Here is a 24,400-nt window from a genome sequence, read left to right as displayed (position 1 = left end):
TCAAATATATATAATGCTACTGTAGGCGTAATTAAGCCGTTTGTATTCTCCTATGGCTATTTTCTAGCCAAGTATTACAGCACACTACTATGCCAGATGAGATGACGCTGAGTTATGAAAAAAATAAACGTAAAATAAAAAAGGAAATGGCAGACTGTGCCTAATTGAAATACAACCCCGGGCCCTAATAAATTTTCCCACTTCGGTCTTTGCGATGGATATGTGCGTCACTAAAACACAGTGGTCGCAAGTCTGACTCCAAATTGCTCACAATTTACTAGTAGATGCACTGCAACAACTACAGCCACCAGCAGATCAACCAGAAATCAAATATATATAACGCTACTGTAGGCGTAATTAAGCCGTTTGTATTCTCCTATGGCTATTTTCTAGCCAAGTATTACAGCACACTACTATGCCAGATGAGATGACGCTGAGTTATGAAAAAAATAAACGTAAAATAAAAAAGGAAATGGCAGACTGTGCCTAATTGAAATACAACCCCGGGCCCTAATAAATTTTCCCACTTCGGTCTTTGCGATGGATATGTGCGTCACTAAAACACAGTGGTCGCAAGTCTGACTCCAAATTGCTCACAATTTACTAGTAGATGCACTGTAACAACTACAGCCACCAGCAGATCAACCAGAAAACAAATATATATAACGCTACTGTAGGCGTAATTAAGCCGTTTGTATTCTCCTATGGCTATTTTCTAGCCAAGTATTATAGCACACTACTATGCCAGATGAGATGACACTGAGTTATTAAAACAATAAACGTAAAATAAAAAGAAACTGGCAGACTGTGCCTAATTCTACTCAAACCCCTAATAAATTTTCCCACTTTGGTGTTTGAGGTGGATATGTGTGTCACTAAGAGCTAAACACAACGGTAGCAAGTCCCCCTGCTAATTCCTCACAATATGGTACTAGCTGCAAATAAAAAAAAAAAAAAATTATAACGTTATTGTAGCCCTAAGAAGGGCTGTTGGGTTCTTTTAGAATCACTCCTGCCTAACAGCAAGCTAATAGAACACCCTAACGCTTTCCCTGACCAGCAGCAGCTCTCTCCCTAGCGGCATCCAGACAGAGAATGATCCGAGCAGCGCGGGCAGCGGCTAGTCTATCCCAGGGTCACCTGATCTGGCCAGCCAACCACTGCTATCTACGTGTAAGGGTACCACGTCATGCTGGGTGGAGTGCAGAGTCTCCTGGCTTGTGATTGGCTCTGTTTCTGGCCGCCAAAAAGCAAAACGGCGGGAGCTGCCATTTTCTCGAGCGGGCGAAATACTCGTCCGAGCAACGAGCAGTTACGAGTACACTAATGCTCGATCGAGCATCAAGCTCGGACGAGTATGTTCGCTCATCTCTAATTAATACCACAAAGCAAACAATTATAATGTAAATGATTCAGCTGTATGAGACAAAAATCAAGGTGTCAGATCATAACCACTACCATTACTTCTACAGTCATGGGCAAAAGTTTTGATAATGATACAAATGTTAATTTTTACAAAGTCTACTGCATCAGGTTTTATAATGCCAATTTGCATATACTCCAGAATGTTATAAAGAGGAGGTGCGTTCCCGCAAAATCCAGTACTATTACGTCAAACTTCTGGCCCCGGCTCCCCGCTGACCGCGGCGTGTTAGGGGCATTTTAAGTGAATAGGAGCCCCCCGCTGCACTTACCAGGGGGAATGTGCGCTGCTCCGTTCGCAGCCCCAGGACTGCCAGTGCCCGGAGCTGCGCGATCCTCCTCCGGCTGCCGGGTCCTGCCTTCTGACAGGCTGTAGCATGCTCAGTGTGTTACATTACACAGTGTAATACATCTGTGTTACACTGTGTAATGTGAAGAAGAGCTTGAACAAGCGATCAGTGAATCGCTTGTTCAAGCTAATCTGTAAAAGTAAATTAAAAAAGTTAAAAACATTACATAAAAACATTTTTTAATAAAAAGAATTAATTAAATAAAGTTAAAGTCCCCTAAACACAAATATTCCCTATACACATGCAATAAAGTGAAAAAACCTCAAAATCGCCAAAAATCCCCACATATTTGGTATCGCCACGTCCGTAACAATCCATACAATAACTCAGAAACACTATTGGACCTGCTCGGTGAACGCCGTAAAAACAAAACCAGAAAAACACACCAAAAATGTACATTTTTCATAAAATCTCTACACAAATATGTTCTAAAAAGTGATCAAAAAAAGTTATGTGCGCCAAAATGGTACCACTAAAAATAAAAACTCAACATGTAAAAAATTTGCCCTTAATCAGCTCTGTCAACCAAAAACTATTAAAGTTACGTCTCCGAAATATGGTGATGCAAAAACAAATGAGATTTCCTCTATATTAGTTTTTATCCAGTAAAATTGTAAAAATAAATGAAAAGCTATATAAATGAGGTATCAACGTAATTGTAATGATCCGTAGAATAAAGATAATATAGTATTTTTAGTGTACGGTGTACGACCCCTAAAAAGAACCAAAAGAAAGTAAACCAAAATTGACCATTTTCTTTTCACCCATACATTCAAGAGTTAATAAAATCTCATCAATAAGCTAATGACCCACTAAAATGAAGTATTTGTAAAGTGCATCTCATGTTGCAAAAAATAAGCCCTTAGATGTCCAAATTGCCCAAAAAAATAAAGATTGTATAGCCAATAAAAAGTGACAATGCATAATCTGCTCTGAATGGCGCAGCTCCCACCTCAATGCCCTGGCGTGTGCCCATACAGCAGGTTACCACCACATATGGGGGATTGTTATACACGGGAGGGATTGGGTATTAAATTTTGTGGAGCGTTTTGGTATTTTATCCACTGAAAATTTGTAATTTTTTTGAAAAACACATTCATTTAGCCAAAAAAATTTTACTTTCAAAATTTGCATCCGATTTTGTTTTAACCTCTGTAAAACAATTAAAGGGTTAACAAACTTCATAAAGTTGTTTTACGTACGTTGGGGTGTGTTGTTTCTATACTGGGGTAATTTATGGGGTTTTATTTTTATTTAGGCCTCTCAAAGTGACTTGAAACCTGAGCAGGTCCCTCAATTTTTTTTATGAAAATGTGAAAAATCGCACCTAACGTTCAAAGCCCCATAACATCCTACAAATATAAGAGTATGCATAAAAAACCATGTCCACATAAAATAGACATTCGGTGAATGTTAGTAATTAAGCATTTTTGCGTTTATGACTATGTATGGAAAAAGTAGAACATTTTGAAGTTCGAAAATCAAGAATTTTTCCAAATTTTCACCAAATATCTGATTTTATCATAAATAAATGCAAAACATACCACCAAAATTTTTCAACTAACATGAAGTACAAAGTATCACGGGAAAACTATTTTAAAATCACTTGGATATGTTAAAGCGTTCCGAAGTTATAACCACTTAAAGTGACACAGGGCAGATTTGAAAAAATGGGCCGTGTCAAGAAGGTGAAAAGTGGCTTCGGCGTTAAGGGGTTAAAAGGAGCAGGTAACATTGTTTCAGTGATTGCTCCATTAACACAGGTGTGAGTGTTGATGAGGACAGGGCTGGAGATCAATCTGTCATGGTTAAGTAAGAATAACACCACTGGACAATTTTAAAGGAGGCTGGTGCCTGCCATCATTGTTTCTCTTCTGTTAACCATGGTCATCTCTAAAGAAACACATGCAGTCATCATTCATCATTACACTTCAAAAAGCTGGCCTCACAGGGAAGAGTATCGCAGCTAGAAAGATTGCACCTCAGTCAACAATCTATTGCATCATCAAGGAATGCAAGGAGAGAGGTTCCATTGTTGCCAAAAAGACTCCAGGGCACCCAAGAAGGACTAGCAAGCACCAGGACTGTCTCTTAAAAGTGTTTCAGCTTCGGGATCGAGCTACTAGAAGTGCAGAGCTTGTCCAGGAATGGCAGCAGGCAGGTGTGAGTGCATCTGCACGCACTGTGAGGCGGAGAATCTTGGAGCAAGGCCTGGTGTCTAGGAGGGTAGCAAAGAAGGCACTTCTCTCCAGAAAAAACATCAGGGACAGACTGATATTCTGCAAATGGTACAGGGAGTGGAATACTGAGGACTGGAGTAAAGTCATTTTCTCTGATGAATCCCCTTTCTGATTGTTTGGAACATCTGGAAAACAGCTTGTTCGGAGAAGACAAGGTGAGCGGTACCAATAGTCTTGTCTCATGCCAACTGTAAAGCATCCTGCAACCATTCCTGTGTGGGGTTGCCTCTCAGCCAAGGGAATCAGCTCTCTCACAGTCTTGCCTAAAAACACATCCATGAATAAAGAATGGTACCAGAATGTCCTCCAAGAACAACTTCTCCCAACCGTCCAAGAGCAGTTTGGTGATCAACAATCATAGTATCATAGTATATAAGGCTGGAAAAAGACGCAAGTCCATCAAGTCCAACCTTTAAGAATTAAATAAATGTTTTATCCCCATAACCCGTGATATTTTTTCTCTCCAGAAAGGCATCCAGGCCTCTCTTGAACATGTACATAGAGTCTGCCATAACTACCTCCTGCGGCAGAGAGTTCCATAGTCTCACTGCTCTTACGGTAAAGAACCTTTGTCTATGTTGATGGTAAAATCGCCTCTCCTCTAGGCGTAGAGGATGCCCCCTTATCCTGGTCACAGGCCTAGGTATAAAAAGATCTTTGGAGAGATCCTTGTACTGTCCGTTCAGGTATTTGTACATTGTAATGAGGTCTCCCGTCAGTCGTCTTTTTTCTAAACTGAATAATCCCAAATTTTTTTATCTGTCAGTGTATTCTAATCCCTCCATTCCCCTATTAATCCTGGTTGCTCTCCTCTTCACTCTTTCCAGCTCTATTATATCCTTTTTATACTGGTGCCCAAAACTGTAAACAATATTCCATGTGTGGTCTGACCAGGGATTTGTATAATGGCAAAACTATGTCTTTATCATGAGAATCTATTCCTCTCTTGATACATCCCATAATTTTATTTGCTTTAGCAGCACCCGGTCACTAAATGTGACCCCCATGTTATTTCTAAGGGGACCCACACTCTCTGTTTTTAGTTTCTTATCATTTATATATTTGAAAAATAATTTGGGATTATTTTTGCTCTCCCTGGCAATATTTCTCTCAGTCTCTATTTTTGCGGCCTTTATCTGCTTTTTACAGGATGCCTTTTCCAGCATGATGGAGCACCTTGCCATAAAGCAAAGGTGATAACTAAATGGCTCAGGGAACAAAACATAGAGATTTTGGGTCCATAACCTGGAAACTCCCCAGATCTTAATCCCATTAAGAACTTGTGGTCAATCACCAAGAGACGGGTGGACAAACAAAAACCAGCAAATTGTGACAAAATGCAAGCATTGATTGTGCAAGAATGGACTGCTATAAGTCTGGATTTGGTCCAGAAGTTGATTGAGAGCATGCCAGGGAGAATTGCAGAGGTCCTGAAGAAGAAGGGTCAACACTGCAAATTATTGACTTGCTGCATTAACTCATTCTAACTGTCAATAAAAGCTTGGGTACAGGCTCAGGACTGTTTGAGACTACTATGCATGGAAAGAGCTCACCTGGTAGCGAGGAGGCAGACGCAGAGGGCCATATGGGGCCATTATACCTTGATGGAAAGAGTGGCATCAATAATTAAGAATCAGACACCAAGGGAAATAATTAGTGCAATAAGAGCAAGGGATGGGAAATTGTTAACATCCCAAATAGACATAAGGAAGGAATTTATGGAATATTTTAGTGAGATATACACCTCTGAGCTTAGGGTTGATTCAAAAAAAAATAAAGGAAGTGCTTGCTGATATTTCAATTCCAAAAATTTCTAGTGAAGATGCTGCAATGTTAGATATCCCAATTACCCTTAATGAGATGCGGGAAGCACTTCAAAATTTAGCTAAATGGAAGGCGGTAGGATCTGACGGGATCTGGAATTTTCTGGCTTTTTTAGCCAGTATTATTGGATGTTTACAACTTTTCCATGGATAAAGGGGTATTACCGGAATCCATGAGAGAAGCCCTTATTGTTTTATTGCGTAAAGAAGGGAAGAATCCACAAGAACTGGAGGCGTATATACGAGGTGTTGGCAAAGATATTATCAAGTAGACTTCAGAGGGTCAGTTCTACTGTGATACACGAAAACCAGTCGGGATTCATGGCAGGGAGATCGGTCCGCAACAATATTTTGAACAGGTGGTGGAACTTGCAGACGCCTTGTGAAGCTAGGGGTAGGAGAATGTTGGTCTCACTAGACGCGGTCAAAGCCTTTGACCGCGTCGAGTGGGACTACATTTGGGCGGTGCTCGGTAGCATGGGTTTTGGCTCTTATTTTATAGGATTGGTAAGAATTTTGTATGGGGGAGCATCAGCTAGGGTGAGCATTAATGGTAGGGCCTCGGAATCACTGAGCCTACACAGGGGGACAAGGCAGGGTGCCCTCTATCGCCCTTGCTGTTTGTGGTTGGGCTGGAACCCTTAGCTTGCTACCTACGAGAAAACAACCTGATAAGGGGGTTTGTCGGAGGCATAGAGGAGGACAGGCTGCAGCTTTATGCGGACGACATGCTCCTATTTTTAGATCAGTCCGGTCATTAGTCTGATTGAAGAGCATGGTAGCATGTCGGGTATAAGGATTAACTGGGGTAAGTCCTCTTATCTTTCATTGAGCCCCCTGACCGAGGAAATTCAAAATCCAGGTCAATTAGTAGAGGTGTCAGAAATGAAATATCTAGGTATTGTGATCAGCAAGGACTTGAACGATTACATGGAATTAAATGTTAAGCCTATGTTAATTCAAATTAGACATAAGGTGAATATATGGAAAAAAAATGAATTTACCAATGGCTGCAAGGTTAGTTTTGTGTAAAATGGTAATATTCCCACAGGTCCTCTTTGTTCTGCAAAACAGCCCAGTACTGATATAAAAAAAAGGGTTAAGGTCACTAGAAAAAATAACAAGGGATTTGATATGGGGGGGGGGGGAGGGTAAGCAGCCATGAATAAGCTTAAGAAAATTATATGCACCGTGTGAAAAAGGAGGTCTGGCGGTCCCTGATTTTGGTAAATATTTTGTGGCAGCACAGCTACAGAATATTTTCGATTGTGATATGGGGAAGAGTTATGGGGAAAAGAGAATTAAGGGAACACTATTCCCTATTCAATTTAATGCAAGGTATATGGGATAAAATAAAAGTAGATTTAGGTTGGGATAGTTTTCTGCACGAAACACCACTTTGGGGAGAAGGGAATTGGACACTAGCCCCGATGGAGGGGGTTAAATTTTGGAATGAAAAAAGGGGTGAGATTCAAACACCAAATAGTAGAGAATAATAGGTTGAAAACACTAGAGGAATTGTCACTACAATTTGGGATTGGAGAGGGGAATTGGTTGTGGTGGGCCCAGCTTGTGCATTCCTTCGGTGCATCTTTAGCTAGGGTGGAGTTTAAGGATGTACAACATCCCTTTCTCAATGTAATAAGAGCGCCCAATAGGCTGAAGGGTATGCTGTCAAAATTATGTAAAGTATTAGATAGTAATATGTTAATAGGGAATGCCCAATACTGCTATGAAAAATGGAAAAAAGATATTCCGGATTTATTGGAAGAAGAATGGGAAGACTCTCTAGGTATGATTAAAAAGACCACAAGGAATTTATCATATATTATGTCTCAAATATTTTTAGTGCATAGAGTCCATTATATCCCAAAAATGTTGAATAGATTTGGACGCCAAAAAAAAGAAAGATGTCCCAGATGTGATCTTGTGGACGCAAACATTATACATATGATGTGGAGGTGCCCAAAACTGAAATTATATTGGGAAGAAATAATAGAAGCTCTAAAAGAACAAAGTGGATGCATAGTTCCATTTGAGGTAAAAAATTGCAGGGGTAATTGGCACAAAAAATGGTATAAGAAATACAATGAAAGGTCTATTAATGGCACGTAAGATGTTATTAAATAACTGGAAAAACAAAGATCTACCTGGGATTCAAGAGTGGAAAAAAAAGTGGATTACATGATAATGAGTGAGTCTCCTGTGGACATAGAAAATTGTTAATCTAAAAGAATAGATTCTAGTAATTTAAGGTAAACATGATAAGTCATATATGACATGTAAAAAGAGTGATAATGTTGGCTATTTTGGGAGGCAGGGGTCACCAGTCATATAGGGTGTGGGTAGGGGACAGGGGAGAAAATTATATAAGAAAATATGAATTTAATATTGTGTTTTATAATAAGTGCTATATTATTCAGTGGCTTATAATCACAATGTCTTGTGGTCGTTATTGTTTTGTGTTGTGATTAATAAAATTAGTTAAAAAAAACTGTCAATAAAAGCTTTTGTTACTCATAATATGATTGCACTTGTATTTCTGTATGTGATAAAAACATCTGACAAATACACATAAAAACCAGAGGGCAACAGATCATGTGAAAATATAATATTTGTGTCATTCTCAAAACTTTTCGCCATGACTGTACATAGTGACTGGAAAATTTCATCTTCTTTATACCAAATAAAAGCCAATACAAAATTAATGCAAATGAATAAACCAACCCTTTGCAGACATGCATGTGATTATAGTATAATTATATCTGATGAATATTTATTTTGGTTTATACGATACTGTAACCTTCATGTAGAATGATACCTATTGAAGTTAAGTAGCGATTTTTCAACACCAGGCAGTGAACTTGACACCCCCAGCTTCAACCTATACAACCAGATGTCTTTGTTATTCCCGCGCATCTCCACACTGTGCCCATTAAAATACCATTCACTTACAGTATATTTTCCGCCTATATTCTGGTCTATACGCAGCAACTCTTTACTAAAATGACATGTAGTGCCTCCATTTCTGAATTGCTATACAGTCCCATCCTATGGAGTGCACCCTGCTGTAAAGTCCCCCCTCATTAATATATATATAGTTCCTTTTTTCATTGCATCACTCCTTTAAAAATACAGCACCGTCTCCTGTCCATCAAATGGTTCCTCTGTGTGCATCCCCCCTCACTCTAAGAAATCTTCATCTTAAAGATGAAGATATTGCAACACCCTCGCCGATGCAATGGCGAGGTAGTGCTTGCGAATACGTCCCACCTGTAGGTAACACCACCTTACACTACATGGTCCTTATAGGATCAAAGGGAAATTGCAGTGGTTAATCCTGCCTGGCAAGGCAGATGTTAATGTATGATGTAATTATGTCAACCAATGTCTGTGTTACATCCTGTGCTCTGTAGCTGAGATGTGATTGGAGGAGCAGCCACCACCTGACCAAGGGGAGGTAATAAAACCTCTGGCCAGGAATGTTCTGGAGTTCTTTCAGCAAGGATTCTAGTTAAGAGAGATCTTGTAGACTTAGGGAGTGAGTGTGTGCGCATCTCAGTCGAGCCCATACCAGAGCAGGAAGAGCCTAGCCCCTGCCTCTGAAGAGTGGAGCTATTAGACTAGAGTAGTGTAGTGAGGAAAGGGGTATCGTTCCTACCTTCAAGGGTGATACCTGAAGCTCTACAGGACAAGCTGAAGCTTCCTATAAGGACACAGCTGCCACCCAGCCTGCCCTCTACCATCCAGGCTGGTGAACCATCTCCTGAGGCTCCCTCCAACTCACATCTCGGCACCCCATCTACCTGTTAAAGGCACGTTTTCTGCAGTTCCTGCCGGTTGCAATAAACTGTAAGTTGTTTGCTTCAACTTCTGCCTCCGTCTGGTCCCTGCTAATACGGCTGCCTTCATCACCGGCACCCTGTCCATCACCCAGAGACTCACACTCGGGACATTAAGGGGTTGCCCCAGGGAGATCCGCTATAGCAGCCTCTCCCTCATCATTTCTTGCCAACACCACCCTGCTGGAGACCTGCCAGGCTGTAGGACAGCCCTCCGGTTCCCCCGTACCAAGCACCGTGACAATAGCGTGCTTAGGCCGCAACCGCCAGCCACTCCGGTACCGCGGGCCCCGGCTGTCTCCAGGCCTCACCTTCAAGGCTAGGCCCCGGTGGGGGGATGTTGCAAGTGGCGTCACGAACAGGATATAGACTTCTGTGCCTTATTACGGCATTAAAGACTTTCCTTTATCAAAAAGACTGTGCTGCCTAACCCTGCTGCCATCCGGGTTTAGGCCTAAGGACTTGTGTGTTTCTGAACTGCGTTATACTGCTGCCACGTGCTGCCGAGCGTCGCTCCAGCACTCCAGAGGTTAATCCTGGCAAGAACTGTATCAGCTCTGCTACATCCGGCGCTGCCGCGCCTGAAGATTTTTACCTCAGAAACTGTGGCGCAGCAAATAATTCCAGCCCGCCAAAACCTTCACTGGCGGGAAATCCAGATGACGCACAAAACTCCACCCACGCGCGAATGGCGCGAACCCCGCCTCCTGTGGCGCAGGAAAAATTAGAGCCCGCCACAGCTCTTGGCGGGAAGGATTCGGACTCCTCCCACTGGCTCGAGGCGGACTTCCTGCCCTGCCTCAGAGAAGCGCCAGATCTCAAGTGGATGTTGAGCAGAGAGGACTACATCATGTGGGGTCCTCCGCCCTTCCCTCCTGTGGAGCGTCCTGAGTTTTATGAAGTCCTAGAGACGATGGTGGTAGTCTCCGCGCAGCCTGTCCGAAGACCTTCCGCGGGACATCGGCTGCACCGAGGAATTACTCGGGCTTTCGTCACCCGGACCTGCTACCACACGGTGACGCAGTACCAGATTCCACCCGGGCGGATCCTCATCCCTATCCCGGCTGCCATCCCGGTAGCGCGGGCCCACGTGGAGGCGCCACGTGGAGAGGCCCCGACTCCTGCGGAGCCAACGCCTGGGCCTGGTATGGCCGCTCCACCTGCTCCGAGGCCTACCCCTCCGGCTACACGGCCTGCTAGCCCCGCTATGGCAGCTCCTGACCCTCCGGTGGTTCCTGCTCCTGTTCCGGCACCTACCTGTCGCCCAAGGAGATCCGAACCCGAACCGGAGCCACGAGCCCCAGCACCGAAACCTCCGCAGCCTCAAGGCCGAGGTGAGGCCACCCGCCGGCGACTCCGAGACGCTGTCTCGGAGCAGCGACGCCGAGAGAAGGAGGCCCAGCGGTATATGGCCGGCAGATCCGCAGCGGGAGCTTGGGTCGAGAAGAACCGCACCACCGGCATGGTCAGGTTCTTCGACAAGCGGAAGGGCTATGGCTTTGCTACCCAGGACTATACCGGACGGGAAGTATTTATACCCCGCCGGTCCGTCAAGAGGCCTGATCTACCGGAGAGCCAGCACAACCTTAAGCCAGGCGAGTGCATAGAGTTCTCCCTGCAGGAAGGACCGCGTGGACCCTGGGCGGCTGGTGTGATCCGGATCCCCGACTCCGATGAGGACCGCTACTACCCGCAGGACGACTGGTATGAGGACGACGAGTGGCCGGAGTCTCCGAACACCTCTTCCTCCTCGGCTGCAAGTCCCCGGGCGGTGACCCATGTGAATGCCCCATCCACGGTAATCGTGAGTACGGGTCCCATTGCCATCCATGGGCCGGGCATGATACAGGGCGCCACCCCCAACGGTTCCCCTGCTGGGAGCATTGCCAGGTCCCGCGGCTCTTCCGTGGGTGAGGACATCCCGGCTGGTGAGCCTTGTCCGGAGGCTTCCACTAGGCCCTCTTCTCCAATTGTCACCTACCAGTGGGGTGATGACCCGGCCCCAGAGGAACCGGAGCCGGAAGGAGCCGCGGCGCTGCCGCAGGTTCCCATTTATTTCTTCATGGACCCCTCTGTGGTCCCTGGCTCAGTTGAGCCCCCGGCTGGAACAGCCGACACCCCGGGCGACAGCGCTCCTCCCCCTGAAGGTCCGGAGGATGTTGCTGCACCTGCAGTACCCACTACTGCCACCGGGTGTCCCCAGCCGGCATCTACTCCCGCTGAGGATACACAGGACTCCCCGCTGGAGCCGGATCCTGTTTTTGCTGAACCCAGCGATGCAGAGTAACCCCTGAAGGGCTGTAGCCCGCTTCAGGTATTGTACTATGTACATATTGTATATTTCTCCATTTACCCCAAAGAGCCAGAGACTGTCCTGAGACTCTTACCCTTATTTATCTCAGTCAAGAGATTATGTGCTATGATAGCACCCTTCCTCTGCCACAGCAGAGATAATTTCTTCAAAGGACTCTGTCCCTCTACACATAGAGGAGACCCTTTGCTTCTAGTGCACTTTTCCCCCACATCAAGGGCTGTACCCAGAAGATGGACTTTGTCATTAGAGACCTTCTGTGAGACTTTTGCCAGATACTCCAGGGAAAAGTTGCTATTGCTATTGACTATTATTTTGCACTTAATGCCTTCCTTTTTAGGTATGGACATTCTGTTTGCACTTCTTTATGCCTTTTCTTTTCAGGAAAAGAGACATTTATTCTGCTACCCTGAGTAGCCTATCTACCTCTGTAACGTTTGTAACGTTTCAAGACGTGTACCCATTGGGCTCCTAAGCCAATGTGAATTAACCTGTTGCACACTGTCATATCTGCCAGTAGTCTGCATTAACCCTTTCATAGGCTTTTCAGGTTGTAGAGTGGCTGTGTCGGACCGTCTCTATGTAGTACAATGTTTTATTGTGTCACATATGCCAATGTATGCATATATACACTATATAATTGCCGCCAGGGAAGAAGTGTTGATAAAACAAATATACAGGCCTTGGTGCAAGGAGTGGATTACAGGACATGACACCACACCTTTCCTACTGTACAGTTCGGTTTAATGGCGTCAGCGACCAACTGTCATACAGCTACATGTTTTGTCTTTAGTCCGACACCAACCCAGGTGCCTGTCTCCAGGACCATGGGCGGTTTGTCCCTACACCTCACATAGCCTGCACTTCCCAGAAGTGCCCTTAGCCCCCTCTGTGCCCCAAAACAACTGTAGTCGAGCCGAGGGCGGCTCTTTCAATTGCCCCCGGGGTATGCAACACCCTCGCCGATGCAATGGCGAGGTAGTGCTTGCGAATACGTCCCACCTGTAGGTAACACCACCTTACACTACATGGTCCTTATAGGATCAAAGGGAAATTGCAGTGGTTAATCCTGCCTGGCAAGGCAGATGTTAATGTATGATGTAATTATGTCAACCAATGTCTGTGTTACATCCTGTGCTCTGTAGCTGAGATGTGATTGGAGGAGCAGCCACCACCTGACCAAGGGGAGGTAATAAAACCTCTGGCCAGGAATGTTCTGGAGTTCTTTCAGCAAGGATTCTAGTTAAGAGAGATCTTGTAGACTTAGGGAGTGAGTGTGTGCGCATCTTAGTCGAGCCCATACCAGAGCAGGAAGAGCCTAGCCCCTGCCTCTGAAGAGTGGAGCTATTAGACTAGAGTAGTGTAGTGAGGAAAGGGGTATCGTTCCTACCTTCAAGGGTGATACCTGAAGCTCTACAGGACAAGCTGAAGCTTCCTATAAGGACACAGCTGCCACCCAGCCTGCCCTCTACCATCCAGGCTGGTGAACCATCTCCTGAGGCTCCCTCCAACTCACATCTCGGCACCCCATCTACCTGTTAAAGGCACGTTTTCTGCAGTTCCTGCCGGTTGCAATAAACTGTAAGTTGTTTGCTTCAACTTCTGCCTCCGTCTGGTCCCTGCTAATACGGCTGCCTTCATCACCGGCACCCTGTCCATCACCCAGAGACTCACACTCGGGACATTAAGGGGTTGCCCCAGGGAGATCCGCTATAGCAGCCTCTCCCTCATCATTTCTTGCCAACACCACCCTGCTGGAGACCTGCCAGGCTGTAGGACAGCCCTCCGGTTCCCCCGTACCAAGCACCGTGACAATAGCGTGCTTAGGCCGCAACCGCCAGCCACTCCGGTACCGCGGGCCCCGGCTGTCTCCAGGCCTCACCTTCAAGGCTAGGCCCCGGTGGGGGGATGTTGCAATATCATTTATTCCATCTTTGCCAGAATGGTTCTGCCGATAGCAGGTCCACACCAATACAGAATCTGCTATCAGTCTTGGATTCAAAATTGAAATCTGTGAAATACTGCAGTGAGTGGAAGGGTTTGAGGTTTTCCCAGTGCTTCTTTAATCTGCAATGAGAATAACTGGGTTTGAATACCCAGAATACCTTTAACCTCAATGACATTAACAGTCAATTACTTGGTAAAACTGCAGCTGAAAAAGACTTGGGGGTATTGGTAGATGGGAAACTTCATTTTAGTGATCAGAGCCAGGTGGTTGCTGCTAGAGTTCACCTTCTTCCTGGTGCATGTAAGTGCTTGATATTGCAACACAATTTTAAAGTTAAATCCCGCGCTCAGTCGCAATCAGTCGGATCGTCCGACGGCATGCCCCCAGATTTCTGTCAAATGGAAGCCGGCAAAGCTGCGCTGAAATCCTATCGCGCGACATAATCCTCTGTTAAATAGAGCTGTGCAATCCCCCAAAACGTTGGAAAATCTGACGACAGTGCGGACCCTAAGTAAATAAGCCCCATTGTGTACAGTTTTGGGCATCAGTGTAAAAAGAGAACTAAGATTATTAGAGGAGTGGGGGACTAGAATACAATGACAGATTACAAAATTTGGGATTATACAGTTTAGAAAAAAGAAGGTTGAACGGAGACATCATTAAAAAAACCTGAATGGGCAGTACAAGGATCTCGCCAAAGATTTTTCTATACCTAGACCTGTGACCAGGACAAGGGAGCATCCTCTACGCCTGGAGGGGTTCTACCATCGCCATAGACAGGGGTTCTATACTGTAAGAGCAGTGAAAGTATGGAAGTCTCTGCCACAGGAGGTTGTTATGGCAGACTCTATGTACATGTTCAAGAGAGGCCTGGAAGCCTTTCTGGAGAGCAAAAATTTCACGGGTTATAGGTAAAATTAACCGTGATTTTTGATTCTTAACCGGTTAAGGACCGGGCCCTTTCCTGTTTTTTCATGTCCATTTTTCACTCCCCACCTTCAAAAATCTATAACTTTTTTATTTTTACACGTAAAGAGCTGCGTGAGGGCCTGTTTTCTGCGCAACAAATTGCACCATTTTCTTGTAGGCTTGGATATTACGTCTTTCACTGAGCGCCCCAAATGACATGTCTACTTTATTCTTTGGGTCGGTACGATTAAGGGGATACCAAATTTGTATAGGTTTTATAATGTTTTCATACATTTACAAAAATTAAAACCTCCTGTACAAAAATTATTTTTATGATTTTGCCAAATTCTGGCACTAATAACTTTTTTATACTTTGGTGTACGGAGCTGTGGGTGGTGTCATTGTTTGCGAAATTTGATAATATTTTCAATTATATCATTTTTACGACTGTATGATCACTTTTTATAGATTTTTTTATGTTTTTCAAAATGGCAAAAAAGTGCCATTTTCAACTTTGGGCGCTATTTTCTGTTACGGGGTTAAACGCATTGAAAAACTGTTATCATATTTTGATAGATCTGGCATTTTCGGACACGTCGATACCTAATGTGTTTATGATTTTTACTGTTTATTTATATTTATGTCAGTTCTAGGGAAAGGGGGGTGATTTGAAATTTGAGGTTTTTTTATTATAATTTTTTTTTTTTAACTTTTTTTATTTTTATTTTTACTATTTTTCAGACTCCCTAGGGTACTTTAATCCTAGGTTGTCTGATCGATCCTATCATATACTGCCATACTACAGTATGGCAGTATATGGGGATTTTCCTCCTCATTCATTACAATGTGCTAATAATTAACAAATAATTAACAAATAATTTGTTAATAAAAATGTGGGTTTTTTTCTACGCTCTCTTCATGGTTTACCATAGTAAGGACGCTGTCTAGTTGACCGTACTCACTAATAAGGGCTAACCTTAGTGTTTGCCTTTTTTTTTGCCAAATTCACACTAACGCCAATACTATTGCCACGGTACCTACTGCCACCAGGGGTGTCGGCAAGAGCCGGGTACAAACCAGTACCTGACTCTCAATAAATGGTCTGGAATAACCCCCTAGCAGTGGGCTATCCCAGCTCAGTAATGGCAGGCTGCTGCTGCTTTTTATTAGGCTGATGTGGAAAATGGGGAATGGGCCAGAAATGAAAACAAAACCGCGTAGGGTCTCCCCTTTTAATAAGGGGTCTATTGTTTGTGCCCACACAGAGGTGAGTATACTAAAAATTTTATTCAAGGTCTTTAAAACACAACGCGTTTCGGGATGTTCTACCCCTTTCTCAAGTGAACAAAAGACTGAGTACAGTGACAGAAAAAAAGAGGAGTTTTAACCCAATGGGGCAAGACAAGTATATAAATAAGTAAATGAAAAAAATAAGTAAAAAACAAACAGATAAAAAACATGGTAAGCATTCGTTGTGCAGATACGTTCATAAATCATGAACATGGTCGTAAAATTATATCATCATTGGAAGCATCACATCTGTGTATCAACTATAAAATATTGTACAAATAATAAACAAACGGTAATAAAGATTTGTAGTTATACATACATTAATAGGGGGGACTCATGGGGCTTTTTTTATGTCCGGAAATGGAAAAAAAAGGCGTGGAGTCCCCCTCCTTTTAATGGAGGGGAACTCTTCCATCCGGAATTTGAAAAAAAAAACGGTGTGGCGCCCTCCCTGTTTTCAAAATAAACAAGATACAAAAAAGCAGCAGCCTGCCATTGCTGAGCTGGGACAGCCCACTGCTAGGGGGCTATTCCAGCGCAACAATAATGGCCTGCAGCCACCCCATTACCTGAGCATCAATAGACGGTCAGGTACTGGTTTGTATCCGGCTCTTCCCAACAGTGGGTACTCGGGTGATGGTATTGGTATTTGGAAGAATTTGCCAAAAAAAGGCAAACACTAAGGCCAGTCCTTAGAAGTGAGCACTGTCAACTAGACAGCACCACTACTATGGCAAACTATGAAAAGCACCATAAGAAAAAACACACTTTTATTAACAAATAGAAAATTTCATTGAAAGAAAAACGCACACACCCTCTTTGACCATTATGTTTGTTAATAAAATGCTTGTCATTAACGTAATCCTTTGAATCCGAAGTAGTCCACAGCAGGCACTGTCATGTAGGACAAAAAAAACTAATCACACACAAAAAAATAGCTTGTTGCCATAGGGGGAGGGGAACATGCTCATTACTAGAGATGAGCGAGCACTAAAATGCTCGGGTACTCGTTATTCGAGACGAACTTTTCCCGATGCTCGAGTGCTCGTCTCGAATAACGAGCCCCATTGAAGTCAATGGGAGACTCGAGCATTTTTCAAGGGGACTAGAGATGAGCGAGCACTAAAATGCTCGGGTACTCGTTATTCGAGACGAACTTTTCCCGATGCTCGAGTGCTCGTCTCGAATAACGAGCCCCATTGAAGTCAATGGGAGACTCGAGCATTTTTCAAGGGGACCAAGGCTCTGCACAGGGAAGCTTGGCCAAACACCTGGGAACCTCAGAAAAGGATGGAAACACCACGGAAATGGACAGGAAACAGCAGGGGCAGCATGCATGGATGCCTCTGAGGCTGCTTAATCGCACCATTATGCCAAAATTATGGGCAACAGCATGGCCATGACAGAGTGACAGAATGAATCTAGATAGCATCTAAAACATCCAATAATTGACCCTGACACTATAGGGGACTTCATGCAGAGGCAGCGGCAGCAGCGGCAGGCTAGAGAGTGGCATGGCGACATACCCTAAATGGACTCAGGCTTCAAACCAATGGGTGGCAGAGAGGAACCAAAGGAGGTGAGCAAGAAGCGCTCAAATAATATCGGTACATGATAAAAGTTTGCCAGTATATTTTGTGGATTACACAGCAGGGTGGCGACAAAGTTAACATGGAAGCCATGAAAACAACCCAAAATTCTGCCTGACACAGCTCGTTTGATAAGGGGACCATGTATGGAGGCAGTGAACTAGTAGTAGATTAAAGGTGCTGCAGTTAAAACTATGTTAGTTGGATCTTGGCATGGAGCTGGCGCTCCGCTGCCAGGCGAGCTTTCGCCAATCCAAGCCCCTGTCTCTAGGCTACTCCCCAAACAGCACTTCTAAGAACCTTTTGTATAAGATCAAGTGTAATAGCGTTCTTATAAGTTTAGGATATGGCGGGTGAGGGGAATGGAAACAGATGCGCAAGAAGCTCTGAAATAATATTGGTAAATGATAAAAGTTTGCCAGTATATTTTGTGGATTACACAGCAGGGTGGCGACAAAGTTAACAAGTTTGTTGTGGAAGCCATGAAAACAACCCAAAATTCTGCCTGACACAGCTCGTTTGATAAGGGGACCATGTATGCCTACAGTTCATGCCAGTCGCTGCTCTGGCTGCCAGTCTCCTTTCGAATACAGTTTAAAATAATAACCCTCATCCATAAAGCTCTGTATAATGCTGCACCCCCCTACCTCTCCTCTCTTATCTCAGTCTATCGCCCAACCCGTGCTCTTAGATACGCCAGTGATCTTAGATCACCCTCTACCCTAGTGCGGACCTCCCACTCGCGTCTCCAAGACTTCTCTAGAGCTGCACCAATTCTATGGAATGCTCTGCCCCGGACTATCAGACTAATACCTAACCTCCAAAGTTTCAAACGTGCTCTTAAAACCCATTTCTTTAGGCAAGCCTATAACACTCATTAACTGCATGAAGTTTTAACTCTTCTACTAACCCGTCCTGTGTCGTCCTCCCATCTGTTATCCAGCAACCAACAGGCACCAGACTTCTATGCAGTCCCATTCACCCTGGACCTGGTGACGGCTGAGTGGTTCAAGCGACAGCAATTCCATTTATTATATTTTGTTCTATTCCCTAAGAAGAATGGCTTGACCATTAAAAATCCTTTTACCTCGTGTTACCCCATCATCTTCATAAACCGTAAGCTCTGGCGAGCAGGGACCTCACTCCTGTTGTTCCATACAAATGTTGTGCTCTGTTACATTACATTTGTATTTGTTTCCTATGATTTGTAAAGCGCTACGGAATATGATGGCGCTATATAAATAAAGATTATTATTATTATTATTATTATGGAGGCAGTGAACTAGTAGTAGATTAAAGGTGCTGCACTTAAAACTATGTTAGTTGTATCTTGGGATGGAGCTGGCGCTCCGCTTCCAGGCGAGCTTTCGCCAATCCAAGCCCCTGTCTCTAGGCTACTCCCCAAACAGCACTTCTAAGAACCTTTTGTATAAGATCAAGTGTAGTAGCGTTCTTATAAGTTTGGGATATGGCGAGAGAGGGGAATGTAAACAGATGCGCAAGAAGCGCTGAAATAATATCGGTAAATGATAAAAGTTTGCCAGTATCTTTTGTGGATCACACAGCAGGGTGGCGAGAAAGTTAACAAGTTTGATGTGGAATGCCCTGTAATAGCTCTTGGGCGGTGTGCCTTTTATCGGCTAGGCTCAGCAGTTTGAGCACCGCCTGCTGTCGCTTAGCGACGGCACTGCTGCTGTGCCTAGAGCTACCGACTGATGGCGCCATGGCCACGGATGGTAATTCGGAGGAGGAGGAGGTGGAGGAGGGGTGGGAGGAGGAGGAGGTATAGTAGGCCTTTGAGACCTGGACCGAGGTAGGCCCCGCAATCCTCTACGTCGGCAGTATATCACCAGCCCCAGGGTCAGACTCGGTCCCAGCGTGCATCAAGTTAAGTGTAGTAGCGTTCTTATAAGTTTGGGATATGGCGGGTGAGGGGAATGTAAACAGATGCGCAAGAAGCGCTGAAATAATATTGGTAAATGATAAAAGTTTGCCAGTATATTTTGTGGATAACACAGCAGGGTGGCGACAAAGTTAACAAGTTTGTTGTGGAAGCCATGAAAACAACCCAAAATTCTGTCTGACAAAGCTCGTTTGATAAGGGGACCATGTATGGAGGCAGTGAACTAGTAGTAGATTAAAGGTGCTGCAGTTAAAACTATGTTAGTTGGATCTTGGCATGGAGCTGGCGCTCCGCTGCCAGGCGAGCTTTCGCCAATCCAAGCCCGTGTCTCTAGGCTACTCCCCAAACAGCACTTCTAAGAACCTTTTGTATAAGATCAAGTGTAGTAGCGTTCTTATAAGTTTAGGATATGGCGGGTGAGGGGAATGTAAACAGAAGCGCAAGAAGCGCTGAAATAATATTGGTAAATGATAAAAGTTTGCCAGTATATTTTGTGGATAACACAGCTGGGTGGCGGCAAAGTTAACAACTTTGATGTGGAATCCATGAAAACAACCCAAATTTCTGCCTGACACACCTCGTTTGATAAAGGGACGATGTATGGAGGCAGCTATATGGACGACTTTTGGAGGTAGCAATGGAGACAACGTGTGGAGGCTGCTATGGAGACAATTTAATTTGGATAGTGCCTGTATGTGGCAGTCCAAAAAAGTTTTCAAACCAGAGGAGCAGGTAGGTGGCCCTCCAGAAAAATGGAATAGATTGAGTGCCTGTATGTGGCAGTCCAAAAAAGTTTTCAAACCAGAGGAGCAGGTAGGTGGCCCTCCAGAAAAATGGAATAGATTGAGTGCCTGTATGTGGCAGTCCAAAAAAGTTTTCAAACCAGAGGAGCAGGTAGGTGGCCCTCCAGAAAAATGGAATAGATTGAGTGCCTGTATGTGGCAGTCCAAAAAAGTTTTCAAACCAGAGGAGCAGGTAGGTGGCCCTCCAGAAAAATGGAATAGATTGAGTGCCTGTATGTGGCAGTCCAAAAAAGTTTTCAAACCAGAGGAGCAGGTAGGTGGCCCTCCAGAAAAATGGAATAGATTGAGTGCCTGTATGTGGCAGTCCAAAAAAGTTTTCAAACCAGAGGAGCAGGTAGGTGGCCCTCCAGAAAAATGGAATAGATTGAGTGCCTGTATGTGGCAGTCCAAAAAAGTTTTCAAACCAGAGGAGCAGGTAGGTGGCCCTCCAGAAAAATGGAATAGATTGAGTGCCTGTATGTGGCAGTCCAAAAAAGTTTTCAAACCAGAGGAGCAGGTAGGTGGCCCTCCAGAAAAATGGAATAGATTGAGTGCCTGTATGTGGCACTCCCAAAAATTGTTTAAAACAGAGGACCGGGTCGGTGGCCCTCCAGAAAAATTAAATGCATAAAGTACTATAGCTAGAGCCAGTGGGCCCTGTCAAAAAATAGCCAGTTTCCTCTGCTTTACTGTACAAAGAGGAGGAGAAGGAGGAAAATGAGGAGGAGGAGGAGTGGATAAATTATTCAGGTTGAGCTTCCTTCACCTGGTGGAGATTGGAAATTATGAGAAATCCAGGCTTTATTCATCTTAATAAGCGTCAGCCTGTCAGCGCTGTCAGTCGACAGGCGTGTACGCTTATCGGTGATGATGCCACCAGCTGCACTGAAAACCCGCTCGGACAAGACGCTAGCGGCAGGGCAGGCAAGAACCTCCAAGGCGTACAGCGCCAGTTCGTGCCACATGTCCAGCTTTGAAACCCAGTAGTTGTAGGGAGCTGTGTGATCATTTAGGACGATGGTATGGTCAGCTACGTACTCCCTCACCATCTTTCTGTAAAGATCAGCCCTACTCTGCCGAGACTGGGGACAGGTGACAGTGTCTTGCTGGGGTGACATAAAGCTGGCAAAAGCCTTGTAAAGCGTACCCTTGCCAGTGCTGGACAAGCTGCCTGCTCGCCTACTCTCCCTCGCTACTTGTCCCGCAGAACTACGCACTCTGCCACTAGCGCTGTCAGAAGGGAAATAGTGTTTCAGCTTGTGCACCAGGGCCTGCTGGTATTCATGCATTCTCACACTCCTTTCCTCTCCAGGGATGAGAGTGGAAAGATTTTTCTTGTACCGTGGGTCCAGGAGAGTGAATACCCAGTAATCGGTGCTGGAATAAATTCTTTGAACGCGAGGGTCACGGGATAGGCAGCCTAGCATGAAATCTGCCATATGCGCCAGAGTACCAACGCGTAAGAATTCACTCCCCTCACTGGCCTGACTGTCCATTTCCTCCTCCTCCAACTCCTCCAACTCCTCTTCTTCTGCCCATACACGCTGAACAGTGGAGGACTCAACAATGGTCCCCTCTTGTGTCTCGCCAACATTCTCCTCCTCTTCCTCCTCATCCTCCTCCACCTCCACCTCCTCCGATATGCGCTGAGAAACAGACCTAAGGGCGCTTTGGCTATCAACAAGGGAATCTTCTTCCCCCGTCTCTTGTGACGAGCGCAAAGCTTCCGACTTCATGCTGATCAGAGAGTTTTTCAACAGGCCAAGCAGCGGGATGGTGAGGCTGATGATGGCGGCATCGCCACTGACCATCTGTGTTGACTCCTCGAAGTTACTCAGCACCTGACAGATATCAGACATCCACGTCCACTCTTCATTGTAGACTTGAGGAAGCTGACTGACCTGACTACTAGTTCTGGTGGAAGTTGACATCTGGCAGTCTACAATCGCTCTGCGCTGCTGGTAAACTCTGGATAACATGGTTAATGTTGAATTCCACCTCGTGGGCACGTCGCACAACAGTCGGTGAGCGGGCAGTTGGAGGCGGCGCTGCACTGCCCTGAGAGTGCAGCATCTGTGCTGGACTTCCTGAAATGCGCACAGATGCGGCGCACCTTCGTGAGCAAATCAGACAGATTGGGGTATGTCTTGAGGAAACGCTGAACTATGAGATTTAACACATGGGCCAGGCATGGCACATGTGTCAGTCTGCCGAGTTGCAGAGCCGCCACCAGGTTACGGCCGTTGTCACACACAACCATGCCTGGCTTCAGGTTCAGCGGTGCCAGCCACAGATCAGTCTGCGCCGTGATGCCCTGTAATAGCTCTTGGGCGGTGTGCTTTTTATCGCCTAGGCTCAGCAGTTTGAGCACCGCCTGCTGTCGCTTAGTGACGGCACTGCTGCTGTGCCTAGAGCTACCGACTGATGGCGGCATGCCCACGGATGGTAGTTCGGAGGAGGAGGTGGAGGAGGGGTGGGAGGAGGAGGAGGCATAGTAGGCCTGAAAGACCTGGACCAAGGTAGGCCCCGCAATCCTCGGCGTCGGCAGTATATGACCAGCCGCAGGGTCAGACTCGGTCCCAGCCTCCACCAAGTTAACCCAATGTGCCGTCAGCAATATATAGTGGCCCTGCCCGGCAGCACTTGTCCACGTGTCTGTGGTCAGGTGGACCTTGTCAGAAACGGCGTTGGTCAGGGCACGGATGATGTTGTCTGACACGTGCTGGTGCAGGGCTGGGACGGCACATCGGGAAAAGTAGTGGCGGCTGGGGACCGAACACCGAGGGGCGGCCGCCGCCATGAGGTTGCGAAAGGCCTCGGTCTCTACTAGCCTATAGGGCAGCATCTCCAGGCTAAGCAATCTGGAGATGTGGACATTAAGGGCTTGGGCGTGCGGGTGGGTTGCACTATATTTCCGTTTCCGCTCCAGCGTCTGGGGTATGGAGAGCTGAACGCTGGTGGATGCTGTGGAGGATCGTGGAGGCGACGATGGGGTTTTTGTGCCAGGGTCCTGGGCAGGAGGCTGACTATCAGTTGAAACAGGGGAAGGAGCAGTGGTGTGCACGGCCGGAGGTGAACGGGCTTGGTGCCACTGAGTGGGGTGTTTAGCATTCATATGCCTGCGCATACTGGTGGTAGTTAAGCTAGTAGTGGTGGAACCCCTGCTGATCCTGGTTTGGCAGAGGTTGCACACCACAGTCCGTCGGTCATCCGGTGTTTCCTTAAAGAACCTCCAGACTTCTGAAAATCTAGCCCTCGCCGCGGGAGCCCTCGCCACGGGAGCTTCACTACGTGACACATTTGGCGCTGATGCACCTGCTCTGGCCCTGCCTCTCCGTCTGGCCCCACCACTGCCTCTTCCAACCTGTTCTGGTCGAGGACTCTCCTCCGTCTCAGAAGCACTGTGTTCACCCGGCCTCTCAACCCAGCTTGGGTCTGTCACCTCATCATCCTCCGATCCCTCAGTCTGCTCCCCCCTCGGACTTCCTGCCCTGACAACAACTTCACCACTGTCTGACAACCGTGTCTCCTCATCGTCGGACACCTCTTTACACACTTCTTCCACTACGTCAACAAGGTCATCATCACCCACAGACTGCGACTGGTGGAAAACCTGGGCATCGGAAAATTGCTCATCAGCAACCGGACAAGTGGTTTGTGACTGTGGGAAGGGTCCAGAAAACAGTTCCTCAGAGTATGCCAGTTCAAATGCCAAATTTTCCTGGGAGGGGGCAGACTGGGGGGGAGGAGGCTGAGGTGCAGGAGCTGGAGGAGTGCCGATTTCGGTGACATGGGTGGACTGCGTGGAAGACTGACTGGTGGACAAATTACTTGAAGCATTGTCGGCAATCCACGACATCAACTGTTCGCACTGTTCTGGCCTCAACAGTGCTCTACCACGAGTCCCAGTAACTTCAGACATGAACCTAGGGAGTGTAGCTCTGCGGCGTTCCCCTGCTCCCTCATCAGCAGGTGGTGTCTCACCCCGCCC

The sequence above is a fragment of the Engystomops pustulosus genome, chromosome 5 (assembly GCF_040894005.1).
Source record: "Engystomops pustulosus chromosome 5, aEngPut4.maternal, whole genome shotgun sequence".
In the NCBI taxonomy this organism is placed as follows: Eukaryota; Metazoa; Chordata; class Amphibia; order Anura; family Leptodactylidae; genus Engystomops; species Engystomops pustulosus.
This window is presented reverse-complemented; position numbering follows the sequence as displayed.